Here is an 18,633-nt window from a genome sequence, read left to right as displayed (position 1 = left end):
ACAGGGGTTGGGACAGGGGTGAGGACAGGGCACCTGTGGGGACAAGGCGCCTGTGGGGAAAGGGATGGGGACGGGGCACCTGTAGGGGTGACACTGGGGACAGGGATAGGGACAAGGCACCTGTGGGGACAGGGACAGGGACAGGACACTTTTAGAGACAGTCACAGGGACCTGCTCTGGCAACCCAGCACTTCAGCACCTTCAGCATCCCCGAGCCCCGGGCACTCCCAGCATCCTCCCAGCAGTTTTTGCACAGGGGTTCAGCAAGCCCAGGTGAGCGTCCCTGACCTTGCCTGGGTGACGCGTGCCCAGTAAATCCAATTTCCAGTGAATTTCGCAAATACTTGGGGCCATCTCTCCCGTTTCACCTCCTAGAAACAAGTCTCCTCCCTGATTTGCAACCCCATCCTGCCAGCACAGCAGCTCACCCCGTGGGGAGCACCCCAAAATGTGTGTGCCAGCAAGCAGAAATGTGCTGCAGAAATGTGTGTGCCAGCAAGACGGGAGGAGAGGCAGGAGCAGGCAGATGGGTGGGGTTGTCTCTTACATGGAAATGGTCATCTCTGTAGGTAGATGCTGCATGTGTTTGTACAGATGCTGGAGACACTAGAAGCTGTAATGCCAATGTAGAAGGGCAGCTTGGCATGAGGATCGTACTGTACCTCTCATAACCAAGGAGATTTGTGCTCATTTGTTATTGTCATGCTAGAGGAATTTCCCAGGCTTGATATCTGGTGTGAAACTACAGGGACCCTCCAGTTTTTCAGGTCTGGTGAAATGATCCTATGTATCCAGGTTGCTGCCTGAGTCTGAGAGTTTCCCTCCATGCTCACTAAATTTCTTGCAGGCAGTTAACGACGTGGGAGGGAGAAATGCCATTCAGGCTGTATTGGATCTGTGCAAGGGTGTACAGCTGCTGCAGAACCTGCACGTTCAATGGCCCCAGGAGCCCCCGAGAGCTGTCCCAAGGAGTGCTGGTCGCACTGCAGCCCCGCCTGCAGGCTGCCCGGTAGGCATGTCAGCGGGCACTCCCACCCTCCCCTCCACCCCCCGCTCCACCTTCTTGCGCGTCTCACTTTGGAGACAAATCTTCTACACCGATCTGAACTGCCACATCATTTATTCCCTCGCCTTCCCCCCACCCTTTTCTTCTTTTTCATTTTTGTCCTTCCTTTTCTGCTCTGCTGTCAGTTGAGGCTTTCCGGTTTTGCCATCTTCCCGTGAACCTGCACTCGATAAATGCAGGTGTACGCTGGGTTTCCCCAGTTGCTCTTCACAAGAAGCTTGATATATGAAAAGGCTCTGCGAAGCGGCGCGTTCTGTGAAGAAAAGCGGGAGAAGGAAGCGGAGGCGTTAAGAGTGACAGTGCAATCAAGGTCTCTCCCCCTGCCAGCCCTGTTCCTGCTCAGGAACAAGCTCCCAAAAGTGGGTGGGAGCAGCTGTGGACACGTGAGGCTCCCTGCTGGTACCGGGGCTGCTGGGGAGGCTGGGGACACGGGGAGGGGGAAGGCAGCTGGCATCCTCTGCATGCCAGCCCGGCTGGGGCTGCATCTCTCTTCCCTCTGCCCCTTTTCCTCTGCTGCTTGCTCCCTGCTAACAGAGAGGCTGGGGAGGTGCTCCTATGCGTGGGGCAGCTGGTGTGCAACCCCACCATGCTCCCGCTCTCCGCTCTGCCTGCCTTCCTCCTGGCAGGCGTGAGAGCACCGGCAGAGAAGGGGCATGCTATGCGGGGAGGAGAGGGCACTGTCCAGCTTGCCAGCAGGCCACAGGATGGAGCGACGGTGCTGCCCGATGGCTTTCGCCACCAGGCGTCCCTGTTTCTCCACGGCACAAAGGCGTTGCTTTGGTGGGGTGGCCGCGTGTGCAGCTGGCTCTGCTGAAGGCAGCGGCTGCAGCCAGGGATCTCTCAGGACTCGTGCTCCCACGCGCGCGACCCTGCCCTTGCTATCCTTTTGCTACCGCCACCGCGCGCTACTCAGCCCTCCCAACCCCGCCAGGTCTCTCTCAGCGGTGGTCCGGGCCCCTGTGCCCGGGGAGAAAGCATTCACGCTCTTCCTCCCATGGACGTGCAGGCAAAGCTCTTCCGCTCCCTGGCATCTTGCTCCCGTGCATGGACCGTACCTTCAGCGGGAAGGTCTGAATGGCCTCTTTTGCCACGTCATACATGAACGTCCCAAGGAGAGCTTCCTCTTCCCCGTCCGCATCCACTCCCTCAGGGGTAAAGCACAAGGAGAGCAGCTCAGACTCGGCCCGCCAAAGAGGGAACGTACGCGCTGGATCAGCCCTGTTATCTACCCAGCCTCTCCTGGGGCTCTAGCAGTAGTCTAGAGCTGGTTAGGGTGGAGCTCAGTCTCCGCCTTGAGTTTTGGTCAAGAACCCTGAGGTGCTTTGGCCAGAATAAGTAAGTCTTGAGAAGGATGAAGCGTCTAGAGCCCTTGAAGTACCCCGCTAGGGCACGGCAGCGCTCAGGAGAGAGCAGGACACGAACCTCAGAGGGTGTGCAAAAGCAAGCAAGTCCCTGTCATGGCTTTCCCCCCGGGCCAGATCCCCGCCAGAAGCACCCAGCAGAGACTTACAAAGACGGCGATGTCTCTGGGGGCGCTGAAGTCGGTCCCAAACGGAGAGACGTCTTTGGAGGTGTGCTGCACAGTGAGGGCAGTCAGATGGACTCGTGCTGGCAACCTGATGACCGCCTGGCCCCGACGCCCTTGTAAAGGCCAGCAGTTTCCTGGGGAAACATCCGGCTGCAACCAGAACGCGAGAGCAATGACATGTGAGAGAGCGTTGAGGCCAACACAGCTGCTCATGTAGCTTGAAGCATAGGCGCCGGTGTGTCTGTGGGGTCTGTTTCAGCTTGAGAATGAGGCACGCGTGAGGGAATGGACAGGAGCAGGAGGCCGCCTTCCCTGCCTGACAAAGGGGGTGCTCAGTATTACAGAACAGAGGAGAGTACCGGTTATGAAACCATCCGAGTCAGGGCCTTACAGAAACACCTCTCTGCCCAGTGGCTCTGCAGTGCACTGTTCCTCCCACCCCCCCGCAAAGGCACCGTTAGGGATGAGCGTGGAAACGGGGTCACCAGGGAGAAAGTCTTTCACCCAGCTGTGACAGAGGACCGTGGGCAAGATGCAGCAGTTCCGCTCAGTTCAGCTCTGTTCCCCTCCTGAGGGGAACCACTGATTTCTAGCAAGCCCAGCCCTGCGTTCGAGCTTTGGTTTCAGGAACTGTGATCAACACTGTGGGCTTGAGCCACGCCGCTGGACTGAGGGGAGAGCCCCTGAGGTCGGTCCCCAACTTCACAGGAAGGAAGGAAAGAAGGAAACCAGCACTGATGATTTCTGCTACGATACCTGCAAAATAGTATCAGGAGGGTTGGCAGTGCAAAAGAACCGTAAAACCCAGCAGCTCCAGTTCTCTTTGCCGTCGTAGGTCTCGGAAGTTCTCTGCGTGTCAATGGTGGCACCTGCAAGGAGGGGAGAGCAGATGACTGCGAGAGGCCACAGACTAGGAGGACCTGGTGCTCAGACACTATTTCTGACGCCGCCGGCCAGCTCCACGTCTGTCAGTCCTGTCCTCGTCAGCACGCGGTGGGGGTGCCCAGCTGCACAGGGCAATGACGGCACCCAGGTGCCTGCTGACTGCTTCTCTCACAGGGCCGCGAGGAGAAGGTCTGAGGGTGCTGGGAGACAGCAGGCGCCCACGTGAATGACAGCAGACCAAAGCTGAGGGCTTGCTGCGTGGGCAGCAAAGGATGAGCCAGCCACTCTGCCACAGCCTTGCTCTTGGACCCCGTGAAGCATTTAAGCTCCCCCACTTTGGAAAGCAGCGCCTGGAGCCCAGCCTCCTTTGGGGAGTGCTACAGACAAGCGCAGGGCAAGGAGACTGGGCTGCTTGTGTCCGTACCGGAGCTTTTCAGGGCCCAGTCAGACATCTCGACGTAGACTTCCGAAGCCATCTCGGACACGGCCTGGTTCACTTCCTGAACTTCCTGGGAAAGCCATGAGCGAACACAGAAAAGGACCACATCAGCGGGCAGTTCAGCGTGGCTACTAGCGCCCGGAGAGGCAAAGGGTCAGTGTCAGAAACGCGAGGCAAGCCTCGTCCACAGAGCTGAGAGACTCTCTGCTGCTGGCATGAGCCACGAGGACTGACGAAGGGTATCTGTGGCCACGGCCATGGCCACGGCCCCGAGGTGGGTTGACAAGGGTCCCCACATCCTCCTCCCCACCCTCCATGCTCTCCAGGTCAGCCGGGAGACGGGCTCAGGCCCTGCCAGCCATGGCTGGCCCCGTGAGCGTGCCTGGGTCTCTCCACTGCCTCAGGGGCCCGGCCAGAGCAGCCGGCACGCCAAGGGAAGGATGTCGGGAGTCCTCCGCTGCCTGAAGCGGCCCCATCAAACTGGGCCCGGAGAAGGGCCTGCGCAGCGCAGAAGCTCACCCAGCAAGGCTCTGGCAAAGGCTGGCTTGCTGCGCTCAGCAGTCTGAGCCCACCACTAATGCCAAGGAGTGCTTTCTCAGGGGTTCTGCCCAGCCACGCCTCCTTCCCCAAAATGCACGGTCACCTTCGCACTGCTGATCTGCGCCCTCAGTTGAGCCACCTCCTCCAGCAGAAGCTGCATCTTTTGGGTCTGCTCTGCCAGCAAAGCGTGCACATTCCTGCAGGCACAGGAAAGCGGGTCTTGTCAGAGAGCGGCCCATCCTCTCTGCGGAGCGTCTGAGCTCAGCAAGGAGGAGAGACACGTGTGCTTTCCCTGCTTTGCGAGTGCTTCCCTTCCTCACCAGGCTGAGCAAAAGGCAAAGGCAGGAGGGAAGTACGGGAGCCCTGGCTGCTGGGAAAACGAGTGCAGGTAGCACGAGGTCGGCTGACGCTTCTGCACAGACCCAGTTCCAGCTCGGGAAACATCCCTTACCTCAGGGTCTCCGGTTCTGCCGCAAACGCGCATGTCAGCTCCTGAAAGGGAAGAACACTCCCTTAGAGTATCCACTACCGGAGCTGCCGGGGCTTCCCAGGAGAGGCTTCCCTAGGAAGGCACGGCAAACCCTGCTGCTTCTTTGGGTCACCCTGCGTGGAAGCAGAAGAGCCCGTGATTTATGCAGCCACGCTGTCAGCAACGCTCCCTTGCAGGAGGTGCCTGTCCCACAAGAGTCACCGACCTCTATCAGTCCCTTTGCCCGCAATGTCCGCACTGGCAGGGAGGTCCCGCAGTAAACACCAGCTGCAATTCACATCACCAAGAGACAGTTATTTGACTAGGGTTGCTAGTGATCCTGCAGGCGCGTTGTCTCCTCCCTGTTGCCTCGGGGGTGGGGCAGCAGGTTAGCTGAGGAGGTGGGGAACATGGGGTGCAGAGAGAGAGAGAGGACATGCCTCTGACCGGGAGCCATCACCCCAGGCTTCAGGGGGCTGCGCAGCCGTGACCTTCAGGTGTGCTCGGTGCCCCAGAGCTCGTCCCCATTTCCCCTCACTGCTTCAGTGAGCACCGAGACCAGGCTGCATGGGCTAGGAGAGGTACCTCTCCATTGGTCCCCCTGCACGGCCCCTCCGGGAATCCCCGGTTAAGGCTTGGAAATACATACGCCCTTCTCTTGCAGACTGGCAGACTGAGCAAGCCTTTTGGTCCAGTGGCCAGAGCAGCAGCACGGCTGGGAGACTACCGCTCGTGCTGGTAGTCCGAAAGCAAGTCCCAGTCAAGGACATAGGCAGGAAGCACTTGGGCCACGGGAGTTCCCACACATACGGGCCAAAAGGGAAAGCTGGCATCCGGCACAGCCAGGCTGTCGCGCTCAGATGCTTGCTCGTGCAAACTCACCAAGAGCCACTGGGAGCAACAAGAAGATGACTTTCAAGAACCTCTTCCTCTGCGGGGCCATCCTTTGCCTGAAAAAGAGGGAGTCCAGTGGCTGTCAGTGAGCCAAGTCCTTCCTGAGCAAACCCCTTCACAGGTGGATTTCCGTTTTCAGGCCAAAAAGCCACCGTTTTGGAAGCCTGCCGCTGACAGAGAGCTGGCAGAGCAGGGCCCAGGAGGAACACAATGTCTCTCCACACCGTTCAACACTGCCGGCAGCTCTTCCGCAAAGGAAGGGCTCCAGGAGCGCCTTCCGAAAGGGAATAAAAATAATCGCAGGAAGTAAGGAGGTCAAGCAAATGAAGACTGCTTTTCAGAGTCTTTCTGGTGTGGACCTTGCTCTCTCTCTTTTGGCTGAGAAAGCAGGCCTGTTCTCACTTGCGATCACACAGATCTCTCTTAGGGGTGTTTCTCCGCACGGCTGGGAAGCGCAGGAGCCTTGCCTGGCTTTCCTCCCAGAGCCCGCCCAGACCTGCGCGGTCTCTTGCCAGAGCTGGGGAAAACCTTTCCCCTGCGGAGGCGTGGCTCTGCACCCGAGCGTCTGGCTATGCGGCAGTTTGTCCTACCGCGGCCAAAGTTTGGGCCTCCGGCAAGTGCGTGGGAGTGAGACTGCCGAGGGGCTTTGCTCTTGGTTCTCCCTGGGAATGGCCACAGCACGAGCAGCGCCCGAGCATAGGCGGCCAAGCGGGAGCGCTGGGCAGCTGGCTGGGCAACACCCCCTGCTCTCCCCTTTGCTTGCACTGGCCCTCAGACATCTCCGTTCTCCCCCTGTCCGCAGCAGAAACACGTAGTACGTACACGGCGAAGACGCACGTGCTCAGCAGACGTGTCCACAGGGAGGCAAGGGCACCTGCCGGCTGGCCAGCAAGGCTGAAGACTGTCCCTGGGCAAAGAAACCGGAGAAAAGTTAGGCCTGTCTCTTGAGGTCTCTTCTCTAGGATGCCCAGCCACGCGTCTTTCGGCTCCCTGCAGGGAGGCGGGCACCGAGCCCTACGCACTCCCTCCCTGGGGCGAAGAGCAGGGCAGCCTGCACTTCTCCTGCCACTTGTGACATTTGGCCAGAGCTCTGGCACAGTGCAGCTCTCCGACTTCACCCCCGAGGACTTCACAGCAAGCAGCAGTGCTGAGCTTACTTGCAGTTTCTGTGGCCTTCTTGCACCACTTTGCAAGCCCTTGAGTGGCTGAGCTGGGAGTGAACTGCGAAAAGGGTGTCACCAGCTCCACCTCCGTGCAGAGGCTCCTGTGGGAGGGAAAAGAGAGATGCCGGTTGCCCACCGTCGCCATGCTGTGTGAGCGGAGGCCCTTGCCAGCGGTCGTCCTGGGCAAGCTTCCCAGGGGACGTGCCAGCTGCAGCGAGAGAGGGCAGCACAGCTGGGCTGCTTCCAGGGCCCCCCCCTCTACTTTCCCCATCCTTTGCTTTACAGGCCTGCAGTGGGAGAAGAGGAAGCAAGCTGGCAGCAGCAGTCCCCCGCCACGGGAAGGCCACCCGCCAGCGCAGCCCGATTCTCACCCCATGCCTCCCTGCTCCCTGGCACCAGCCTGCCCCTCGGCAGGCACCTCTCGGTGGCCGTTCGCGGAGGAGGCACAGGCTGCTGTCCCCCACCGTGGCCGCCCACCTCTTCCCTGGGCGCTGGCGGTCTCCCGACCCCTCTCCTCCCCGCACAGCTGCTCCCCTCAGCCAGGCAGGACCGCGCCTCAACGTCCAGAGGGGCCCAGTCTCAGGCCCCAGGGGCTTGGCCTCCCCGTGCAGCAAAAGCTCCCCGTGCAGCAGGGCTGGGCTCCGACCCCTGCAGCACGAGGCTACCGCCTCCCCAGAAGCCCAGGCTGCACACTGGCTTTTGGCCGGGAGAGCAAGCCAGGCTTTCAGCCGAGACCCTTCCCCACAGAAGGGGGAGGGGGGGCTTCTCAAGCCACCGGGCTCTTCTTCAGAAGCCTCTGTCAGCTTCCCCATGCTGCTCCACGCCCCACTGGCCGTGTTAGGCCGCGTCCCTGCTACCACCCCAACCTGACGCCCCGGGCAGGAGCAGCCTGCTTCATACCTGCTCGTTTGGCAGCGGCTCGGCCCCGCTGCCTCCCCTGCCGGCTGTTGGTCGGCCGTGTTCTCCAAGGAGACATTTGAGGCCCTTTGGCGTCTTCTCTGGGGTGCCTTTCTCCTCGCCATCTCTGGCCAAAGGCAGGCTCCCCGCTCAGCTCTTCCCCCTCAGCCCCAGCAGTGTGGCCTGCCCAGGCAAAAGCAGCTCCGGCAGCAGCCCCACGCTTCCCCCGCAGCAGGAGCGCGCCTGCCCAGGGCAACAGCCACACGGCAGCTGTGGGCTCCTTGCCCGCGCGCCACAGGGCTGTGCGGGCGGCCAGCTCTGACCTCATAGTGGCGGCTCTGACGTCACAATGGGGCTCCCCAGGGCTGAGCAGGGCGGGGACGCCCTGTGGGCTTCCCTGGGGCAACACGGCTGCCACGCGCCCGGGCACAAACGGAGCCCCAGCAGAGAGTAGTGAGCTCTAGAACGGGGACGTTGATGGGGTGAGGAATGGGGTTTCCGACAGGCCAGTCAGACAGGCTCTCCACACCCATTTTATGGAAAGTATGGGTTAATCAACAAACGCACAGCCGGGTTGCCGCAAAGGTGCTAGCCCAAATTGTTCCATCCGCTCCTCCGGCCCCACTATCGGGAAAGTAACGGAGGAGCTCCCAACCCCCGGCCCCAGGAGCCCCCGAGAGCTGTCCCAAGGAGTGCTGGTCGCACCGCAGCCCCGCCTGCAGGCTGCCCGGTAGGCATGTCAGCGGGCACTCCCACCCTCCCCTCCACCCCCCGCTCCACCTTCTTGCGCGTCTCACTTTGGAGACAAATCTTCTACACCGATCTGAACTGCCACATCATTTATTCCCTCGCCTTCCCCCCGCCCTTTTCTTCTTTTTCATTTTTGTCCTTCCTTTTCTGCTCTGCTGTCAGTTGAGGCTTTCTGGTTTTGCCATCTTCCCGTGAACCTGCACTCGATAAATGCAGGTGTACGCTGGGTTTCCCCAGTTGCTCTTCACAAGAAGAAGAGTCTCTTCTTCTTGAAGGCAGCGGCTGCAGCCAGGGATCTCTCAGGATTCGTGCTCCCACGGGCGCGTCCCTGCCCTTGCTATCCTTTTGCTACCACCACCGCGTGCTACTCAGCCCTCCCAACCCTGCCAGATCTCTCTCGGCAGTGGTCCTGGCCCACTTCTGCAGGTGCTTAGTTGTTACGGGTGGCTGTCTAGCTGATAAGGCAGGTGCAGGAGCGAGGCTTATGCTGTTGTGCTTGTGCTGTCCCAGTTGGCTGAGGTGCTGACATGGCAGACCGGGAACTTGTCTTTTGCTGCTCTTTTGATGTCACTCTTGGCTGTGTACCTTGTTTGGCAGGTGCAGGACCATGGCTTTTGCAGCTGTTTTTATACCATTGCTTGCTTCATCACTGACAGGGCACGCAAGGGGACTCGGCTTCTGCAGGTGCTTGTGATGTCACGGGTGGCTGTCTAGCTTACATGGAAGGCACAGCAACCAGGCTTATACTGCTGTTTTTATGTCACTGATGACTTTGTATGTCATATGGCAAGCGTAGGAACCTGGATTGTACAGCTGTTTATGTCACTGCTAGCTTAATACCTCATAGGACAGCCACCTCTGGGAGGTGGATTAAAGTTATCGCTTTGCTGTACTGTGTAATGCTGGCTTATGGTATGATAAAATTCTTGATCGTGAAATTGTACTCAGCACTGCTGTCATCCCCATACTTTGGGAGCCATCTCACGGAAACTATTAATAATTACACCTTTTACCTCTTCTCCTCAGAACCATTCTACAGGGGAGACCCCTTCCTTCACCTTTCCCTTTTCCTCCAGGCTGATTACAATAGCTCTTGAGAATTTTGAATATCCTTGGGTTGTTCATACAAGCATGTTCCTACTGCTATGTCTCCTGAATGTGTTTCAGGCCTTGTTTAAGGTTAAACAACTATTTGAGAATACCATCCAGAGATCTGCCCCAAGGCTGGAAAGGTATGAGTGGCAGGGTGTGTGGGATAGTATGGGCGGTGGGCGGTGGGCACCTCCAGTGTTTTGGAACTTCACTCCTGAACAGGTGCAGTATCCTGAAAAACGAGTAAAATATTTGGAAGAAGTATGCTGTCACCCTGGCAATTCTAGAGAGACACTGCACTGTGCTGGGGCCTGGCCCATGCCTACCGAGCCCTGTTCAACACTATTCAGTACCCTCAAGGGGAAGAGAAGGTCTCTGGATCTGACGACAAAGTGACAGTCACTGCAGCTACTCCAACCCCTGTGACAGGCACTGTGGCTACTCCAACCCCCCCCATGACAAGCACTGTCGTTTCTCCAATCCCCGCGACAGGCACTGTGGCTGAACCAGGGAACCAACCTGTGCCCGTATCAGTCACCCCTATACACAAGAAGAAATCCTGGAAGGAAAGTCAGCTCGTTTAGAAAGGATTGATGAAAAAGCAAGGCCATCACAAGGGGAGGAAGAGGAAGAGGAAGAACTCATAAATGAGAGGGAAACCACCCGATCCCTATCCCTGAGTGAGCTGTGAGATATGCAAAAAGATTCCAGCCATCGTCCAGGTGAGCACATTGTCACCTGGCTGCTCCGATGCTGGGACAACGGGGCCAGCATCTTCTGCTCAAGGGAGAGGATCTTCTGCTCATTCTTCTGCTCAAGGGAGAGGATATAGAGGGTACACACCATGGGGCACCCTGTGGTTTTACCTGTGTGACCACAGAGAGGATATGAGGAAATGGGATGGAAAACCGACCTCAACCCTAGAGGCACGGGTACGTGAGTCGCAAGGAAAAACAATCACCAAAGGGGGTTCTTCCAGGAAGATTAGTGCTCCAGTTTCCAGTGGGCAGTTCCCCAGACAGAGTAAAAGGGCTGATCTTACTCCTGATTTTAATGAAGAAACTCCTGGCTCGTCTTTACAGGAAGTGGTTAACGAATACTACGACCAGGACTAGAGGGGCCCTGCCTCCAGCCAGGAGGAGGAAAGGGACAACTGGGTGTACTGAACTGTGTGGATTCGATGGCTGGCACATCAGACCCACAGAAGTATAACGCTTTAGTGGACACTGGTGCACACTGTACCCTAATGCCATCAAGCTATACAGGGGCAGAATCTATCCGTATTTCTGGAGTGATAGGGGCATGCCAACAGCTAACTGTATTGGAGGCCAAAGTGAGCCTAACTGGGAATGAGTGGCAAAAGCCCCCCATTGTGATTGGCCCAGAGGCTCCGTGCATCCTTCGCATAGACTACCTCAGGAGAGGGTATTTCAAGGATGCAAAACGGTACTGGTGGGCTTTTGGTACGGCTGCCTTGGAGATGGAGGAAATTAAACAGCTGTCCACCTTGCCCGGTCTCTTGGAGGACCCTTCTGCTGTGAGGTTGCTGAGGGTCAAAGAACAACAGGTGCCTATCTCCAGCACAACGGTGCACCAGCGGCAATATCGCACTGAGTCTCCCCGATTCCTATCCACAAGCTGATTCATCGACTGGAGAGCCAAGAAATGATCAGTAAGACTCGTTCACCTTTTAACAGTCCCATATGGCCAGTGCAACAGTCTAATGGAGAGTGGAGACTAACAGCAGACTCTCGTGGCCTGAATGAAGTCACGCCGCCGCTGAGTGCTGCCGTGCCCGACATGCTGGAACTTCAGTACGAACTGGAGTCAAAAGCAGCCAAATGGTATGCTACACCTGATATTGCTAATGCGTTTTTCTCACTCCCTTTGGCAGCAGAGTGCAGGCCACAGTTTGCTTTCACTTCGAGGGGCGTCCAGTACACTTGGAATCGATTGCCCCAGGGGTGGAAACACAGACCTGCCATTTGCCATGGACTGATCCAGACGGCACTGGAACAGGGTAAAGCTCCAGAACATCTGCAATATATTGAGGACATAATTGTGTGAGGCAATACAGCAGAAGAAGTTTTTGAGAAAGGGAAGAAAATAGTCCAAATCCTCCTGAAAGCCGGTGCACACATAGGTTGTGTGCACTGGACCTCATCTGGATCTTTGGGTGACCGCACATCATCCAGGTCACCATAAATCACTTCCAACACGGCTAATTCCCTCAGGTACTGGATACCTCTCTCCATGGTGGTCCATTTCCCGGGGCGATATACAACATCTTCCTTGAAGGGATATCTTCCCTTCATAGCTGACAGGAGTTGCCTCCAGAGGCTGAGGGCTGGTGCCCCTTTTCCAATCGCTTTGTCAATGCCCCCTTCCCTAGAAATGGATCCCAGCTGCTTGGCTTCCTTACCCTCTAATTCCAGGCTACTGGCCCCACTATCCCAGCATCAGAGCAGCCAGGTGACAATATGCTCGCCTGGACGATGGCTGAAATCTTTTTGCATATCTCGCAGCTCACTCAGGGATAGGGATCGGGTGGTTTCCGTCTCGTTTACAAGTTCTTCCTCTTCCTCTTCCTCTTCCTCTTCCTCTTCCTCTCCCTGTGATGGCCCTGCTCTTTCATCTTCCCTTTCTAAACGAGCTGACTTTCGCTTCCAGGATTTCTTCTTATGTATAGGGGCGACTGATACTGACATGGGTTGATTCCCTGGTTGAATCGCATCATCTGTCGCAGGGGGGACTGGTGTGACTGCAGTGCTTGTAAGAGTTGTCCGGAGCAGCCGCAGTGCCTGTCGCAGGGGGAATTGGAGCAGCCGCAGTGCCTGTTGCAGGGGTAATCGGAGCAGCCGCAGTACCTGTTGCAGGGGGAATCGGAGCAGCCGCAGTGCCTGTCACAGGGGTAATCGGAGCAGCTGCAGTGCCTGTCGCAGGGGGAATCGGAGCAGCCGCAGTGCCTGTTGCAGGGGGAATCGGAGCAGCCGCAGTGCCTGTCGCAGCGGGGGCTGCAGTAGCCGCAGTGCCTGTCATTTTGTCACCAGATCCTTGAGGGTTCTGGATAGTGTTGAACAGGGCTCGGTAGGCATGGGCCAGACCCCAGCACATTGCAGTGATTTGTGTCTCTCTAGAATTGGCAGGGTGACGACATACTTTTTCCAAATATTCTACTAATTTTTCAGGATTCTGCACTTGTTCAGGAGTGAAGTTCCAAAACACTGGAGGTGCCCAATAACTTAGGCATTTGCCCATGCTATCCCACACACCCTGCCACTCATAACTATCCGGCCTTGGGGCAGATCTCTGGATGATATTCTTACAATTGCTTACTAATCTTGGACAAGATCAAAACAGTATTCCCAAGTAATACCAATAGAATTATCTTAACTACCCAAGGATGTTCAAGATACTGAAAAGTTACTGTAATGAAGGAGGAAGCATTGTAGAAGAAAGTAGTGAAGGTACAATTCTGCATTTCCTCCATAAAAAACCTCTCAGAGGAAGAGGTAAAATTGCGAATTTTCTCCATAAGGTGATACCCAACATACAATAACGGTTTCAGTACAGCACTTAGATACCAAAATAAACCCAAGGTCACTGTTTTAATAACAAATCTCACAGGCAAAACATCACCAATTAAAGCAGAGCACAGCAAACTGCAAAAACCAACACCGATCTTTAACATGTACAGCAAAAAAATGAGCATGGTGCAGATCAGGTAAACCAATGCTAAGAACAGATGGATCAATATCACATCCAACAACTACCAACAGATCTAAATTCCTTAATACGCTCTGGTTAATCTGTTATTATCTCAAACCCTTCGTGCCCCACGTTGGGCGCCAAAAAGGACTGTCGTGGTTTAGCCCCAGCCGGCAGCTAAGCACCACGCAGCCGCTCACTCACTCCCCCCTGGTGGGATGGGGGAGAGAATCGGAAGAGCAAAAGTAAGAAAACTCGTGGGTTGAGATAAGAACAGTTTAGTAATTGGAACAAAATAATAGTAATAATAATAACGAATTGTAATGAGAATGAAAACAACAAGAGAGAGAGAGAAGAACAAAAATCAAGGGAGGGAAAAGAGAAAACAAAAAAGCGATACAACTGCTCACCACCCACCAACCGACACCCAGCCAGTCCCCAAGCAGCGACCGCTACCCCCCGGCCAGCTCCCCCCAGTTTATATACTGGGCATGACATCATATGGTATGGAATAGCCCCTTGGTCAGTTTGGATCAACAATCCTGGCTGTGCCCCCTCCCATTTCTTGCGCACCTGGCAATGCATGGGAAGCTGAGAAAGTCCTTGACTAGTGTAAACACTGCTTAGCGACAGCCAAAACATCAGCGTGTTATCAATATTATTCTCATACTAAAATCCAAAACACAGCACTATACCAGCTACTAGGAAGAAAATTATCCCAGCCAAAACCAGGACACTACAGAGAGGAAGGACTTTTGCAATGCAATGTATTCATGAAAGGAAAGAATGAAATGAAACAATGAAATGACTGAATGCAGAGAAAGAATGAAATGAAATGAAAAGAAATTCAACAAAATGAAACAATGAAATGAAACGAAATGAAAGAATGAAATGAAAAGAGGAAATGAAATAATGGAATGTATTGAAATGAAATGAAATGCAATGAATGAAATGAAAAAATGAAATTAAATGAAAAGAAACAATGAAATGAAATAATGCAAGAAATGAAAGTATGAAATGAAAGAATGGAATGAATGAATGAATGAAAGAAATGAAAGAATGAAATTAAATGAAACAATGAAATGAAATGAAAGAATGAAGTGAAAGAATGTAATGGAGGAATGAAATGAAATAAAATAAAATGAAGCAATGAAATGACATGAAATTAAATTAAATTAAATGAACGAATGACATGAAAAATGAAATAATGAAATGAAATAATGAAATAAAAGAATGAAACAATGAAAGTATAAGAAAAGAATTATTTCATTTCATTTCATTCTTTCATATCATTTCATTTATTCTATTTCATTCTTTCAGTTCAGTTCAGTTCATTCTTTCATTTAATTTTATTTCATGATTTTATATTATTATTTCATTTCATTTCATAGTTGCATTTCAGTCTTTCATTATTGCATTATTTCATTTCATTGTGTAATTATGTAATTATTTCATGTAATGAAATGAACATGACATGAATGAAATTAAAGGAAATAATGAAATGAAATATAATTAAATGAAATGAAAAGATAGATTGAAATGAAATTAAATGAAGAAGGCAAGGGCAAGGGTGGGAAAGGGAAAGGGAAAGGGACGAATAAATAAAATTAATGAAATTTAATCAAAGAATGAAATTAAATGAAATGAAATAATGAAAGAAAGTATAAAATGAAATTACATGAATCAGAAGACTGGTATGAAATGTAATGAAATGAAATATAATGAAAGAATGAAATGAAATGCAATTCAATGAAAAGAAATAATGAAAAAAGATAAAATGAAGTGAAAGAATGAAATGAATGCAATGAAATGATAGAAGGAAATTCAATGAAAGAAAAAAATTAAGTGAAATGAAATAATTATATCAAATGAAATTAAAAGAAATAATGAAAAGAAATTAAAACATGAAATTAACTGCACTATAAAGAAATAATGAAATAAAACGAATGAAAGAAATGAAACAAGGAAATGAAATTAAGAAATGCAATGCAGGCAAGAGGGCAAAGGGGGAAGGGAAGGGAAGGGAAGGGAAGGGAAGGGAAGGGAAGGGAAGGGAAGGGAAGGGAAGGGAAGGGAAGGGAAGGGAAGGGAAGGGAAGGGAAGGGAAGGGAAGGGAAGGGAAGGAAAGGAAAGGAAAGGAAAGGAAAGGAAAGGAAAGGAAAGGAAAGGAAAGGAAAGGAAAGGAAAGGAAAGGAAAGGAAAGGAAAGGAAAGGAAAGGAAAGGAAAGGAAAGGAAAGGAAAGGAAAGGAAAGGAAAGGAAAGGAAAGGAAAGATAAGATGAAGTGAAATTAAAAAATGAAATCAAATCAAATTTCAGTAAGAATTAACTGAAGTGAAATGAAATGAAGAAATGAAGTGCAAAAATGAAATAAAAAAGTAAATGAAAAAATGAAATAAAAAAATGAAATAAAAAAATGCACTGAAATGAAATGCACTGAGATGAAATATTGAAATAAAACGCATGAATAAAATGAATTAATGAAATGAAAAAATCAAATTAAATGAAGAAATGAAATGAAAGGAAATGAAAGGAAATTATAAAAGGCAATGAAATAAAAGAATGAAATTAAATGAACTGAAAAAATGAAATGAAATCTCATGAAAGAATGAAATGAAAAGGACTGAAATGAAATAATGAAATAATATGAAATGAAAGCAATTAAATCAAACAAGGAAATGTAACAAAAAAATAAGTGAAATTAAAGAATTCAATCAAATGAAATGCAAAGAATGAAATGAAATGAAAGAATTACATGAAATGACATAAAAAAATGAAAGACTGAAATGAAAGATTGAAATGAAATTAAAGAATGCAATAAAATAAAAGAATAAAATGAAATGGAATGAAATGGAATGAAATGGAATGAAGTGAAATAATACATGAAATGGACTGAAATAAATTCATAAAATAAAATGAATGAATGAAATGAAATGAAATGAAATGAAATGAAAGAATAAAATGAAACGATTGAAAAGAAATTAAAGAATGAAATTAAGTGAAATTAAATGAACAAAATGAAATGTAAGAGTAAAATGAAATGAAATGGATTGACATAATTAAATGAAGTGAAATAAAGAATGAAATGAAATGAAATGAAATGAAATGAAATGAAATGAAATGAAGGAATGATTTTAAATGAAGGATTGAAATGAAAGAAGGAATTGAAAGAATGAAATTAAATGAAATAAATGAAATGAAATTAAAGAATAAATAGAACGAATCTAATGAAAGAATGAAATGAAATTAAGATTTGAAATGAAATGAAATGAAATTAAATTAATTGTTGACATGAAATGAAAGAATGAAATTAAATGAAGTGAAATGAAAGAATTAAATGAAGCTAAATGAAAGAATGAAATTAAATGAAAGAATGAAATTAAATGACAAAATGAAATGAAATAAAAGAATGAAATTAAATGAAATGAAAGAATGAAATTAAATGACAAAATAAAATGAAAAGAAATGACATAGAATTAAATGAAATTAAATGAAAGAATTAAATGAAACAGAATAAAAGAATGCAATGAAATGAAATGAAGAATGAATTTAAATTAAATGAAAGAATGAAATGTAATGAAACAAGGAAATTAACTGAATGAATGAAATGAAATGAAATGAAATGAAATGAAATGAAGTGAAATTAAATGAAAGAATGACGTGAAACGAAAGGAAATGAAAGAATGAAAGGAAATGATAGAATGAAGTGAGAGACCCAAATGAAGGAAAATAAAATGAAATGAGAGAATTAAACGAAATGAAAAGAATGAAGGAAATGAAATGAAATTAAAAATACGTGAAATCAGAAAATTAAATCAAATGAAAAGAAAGAATGAAATGAAATATGAAGTGAAACAATGAAATGAAAATGAAATGAAAGGAAATGAAAGGAAATAAAATGAAAGGAAATGAAAGGAAATGAAAGGAAATTAAATAATGAAAGGAAAAATAATAACAACAACAACAACAACAACAACAATAATAATAATAATAATAATAATAATAATAATAATAATAACAACAACAACAACAACAACAACCATAGAGCCTTTCTTACCTCCAGATCTCGCATGACCTTGTCCATGGAATCTCCTGAATTCTGTTTGTAAGCAACTGCCGGTTTGACAGCATCACTGAAGAGCTGATGAGAAGGAGAATGCTTGTCACTCCAAGTGAGGGGCGCTGGGTTTCTGTCACAGACGGAAACTGTTCCCACACCCCAAGAGAAAAACAGCCCAAACCTCTGCAATGACCTATGGCTACCAGGGCCTGACAAGTACCAAACAGATGTACCAGCCCACTGCCTGCCCTCCCTGCCTGCCACAGTCTCCGTGTCCTTGGGCTGTACAGGGTCTCACGGATGCTGAGCCAAACAGCTGTGTTTTACCTTCACTGCCTTGGTGCCATCTGCAGCAGACACAAAGTAAAAGGGCAAACTGCACTGCGGGCAAAGCTGAAGCTTTTCTGGGTCACCTTCATATCGGCTGGGGGCAAAGAAAGGAGAAGTGGTCAGTAAGACATCGCCGTCGGCCAGATGCCAACATCTGCAGGAGTGGTGGAACAGATGGAGACCAGAGCCCGGCTTCGCTGTCAAGGCCTCCTCGCTGCAGGACAAGGCCAGGAGAGTCCTCCCCAAAAGCTACAGGGTTTTAAACGCAACAGCACCAGCAAACCGCTGACAGGAAGACGCAGAAAGAAAAGAGTTCTTGCTGGTCCATCCGCGGTGCTTGACTAAATTACAGGTGGATTCTATAATACAAATAACACATTAAAAAAAAATTAACAGAAGATTACTCCAGGGAGTGTGCCATTTTCTACTGCTGCAACAGATTTGTTATTTTTAATTTTTTTCTTACAGCACATATATACACAGGAATTTCTACCATAAATGGAAGTAATCCCTGACGAGACTAATCATCACCACACGTTATTGTAACCAGTCATTACTCCCAGGTAGAATACTCACTGACTTCTCATTATGCAAATTCATGAATTATGCAAATTACATGCAAAAAATTCTCCGCAACACACACCCCTCCTCAAACACCCTCAGACATCAGCAGCCCCACCCACCCCATCCAAACCAATCACAAACAGAAACGGACACAACCAAGAAAACAAATATGAAAGAAACCCAACACACGCTGTCACAAACCCAACCCCATCCCACAACTGAAACAGCCACCACACAGAAAAGCGAATA

At 50.1% G+C, this 18,633-nt stretch overlaps 1 long non-coding RNA gene across 1 annotated transcript; it reads right to left on the bottom strand.

Annotated features, from left to right (window-relative positions):
* Positions 1-1,185: 1,185 nt before the first annotated feature.
* LOC142403688 (uncharacterized) lies at positions 1,186-17,861 on the bottom strand. The gene is made up of 3 exons (XR_012773675.1): positions 17,818-17,861; positions 17,488-17,571; positions 1,186-1,319 (listed from the first exon to the last, which is right to left on the bottom strand). It is a non-coding gene; the product is annotated as an uncharacterized LOC142403688 (long non-coding RNA).
* Between the last annotated feature and the right edge of the window lie 772 nt (positions 17,862-18,633).

The sequence above is a fragment of the Mycteria americana genome, unplaced genomic scaffold (genome assembly GCF_035582795.1).
Source record: "Mycteria americana isolate JAX WOST 10 ecotype Jacksonville Zoo and Gardens unplaced genomic scaffold, USCA_MyAme_1.0 Scaffold_42, whole genome shotgun sequence".
NCBI classification, from domain to species: domain Eukaryota; kingdom Metazoa; phylum Chordata; class Aves; order Ciconiiformes; family Ciconiidae; genus Mycteria; species Mycteria americana.
This window is presented reverse-complemented; position numbering and strand designations above follow the sequence as displayed.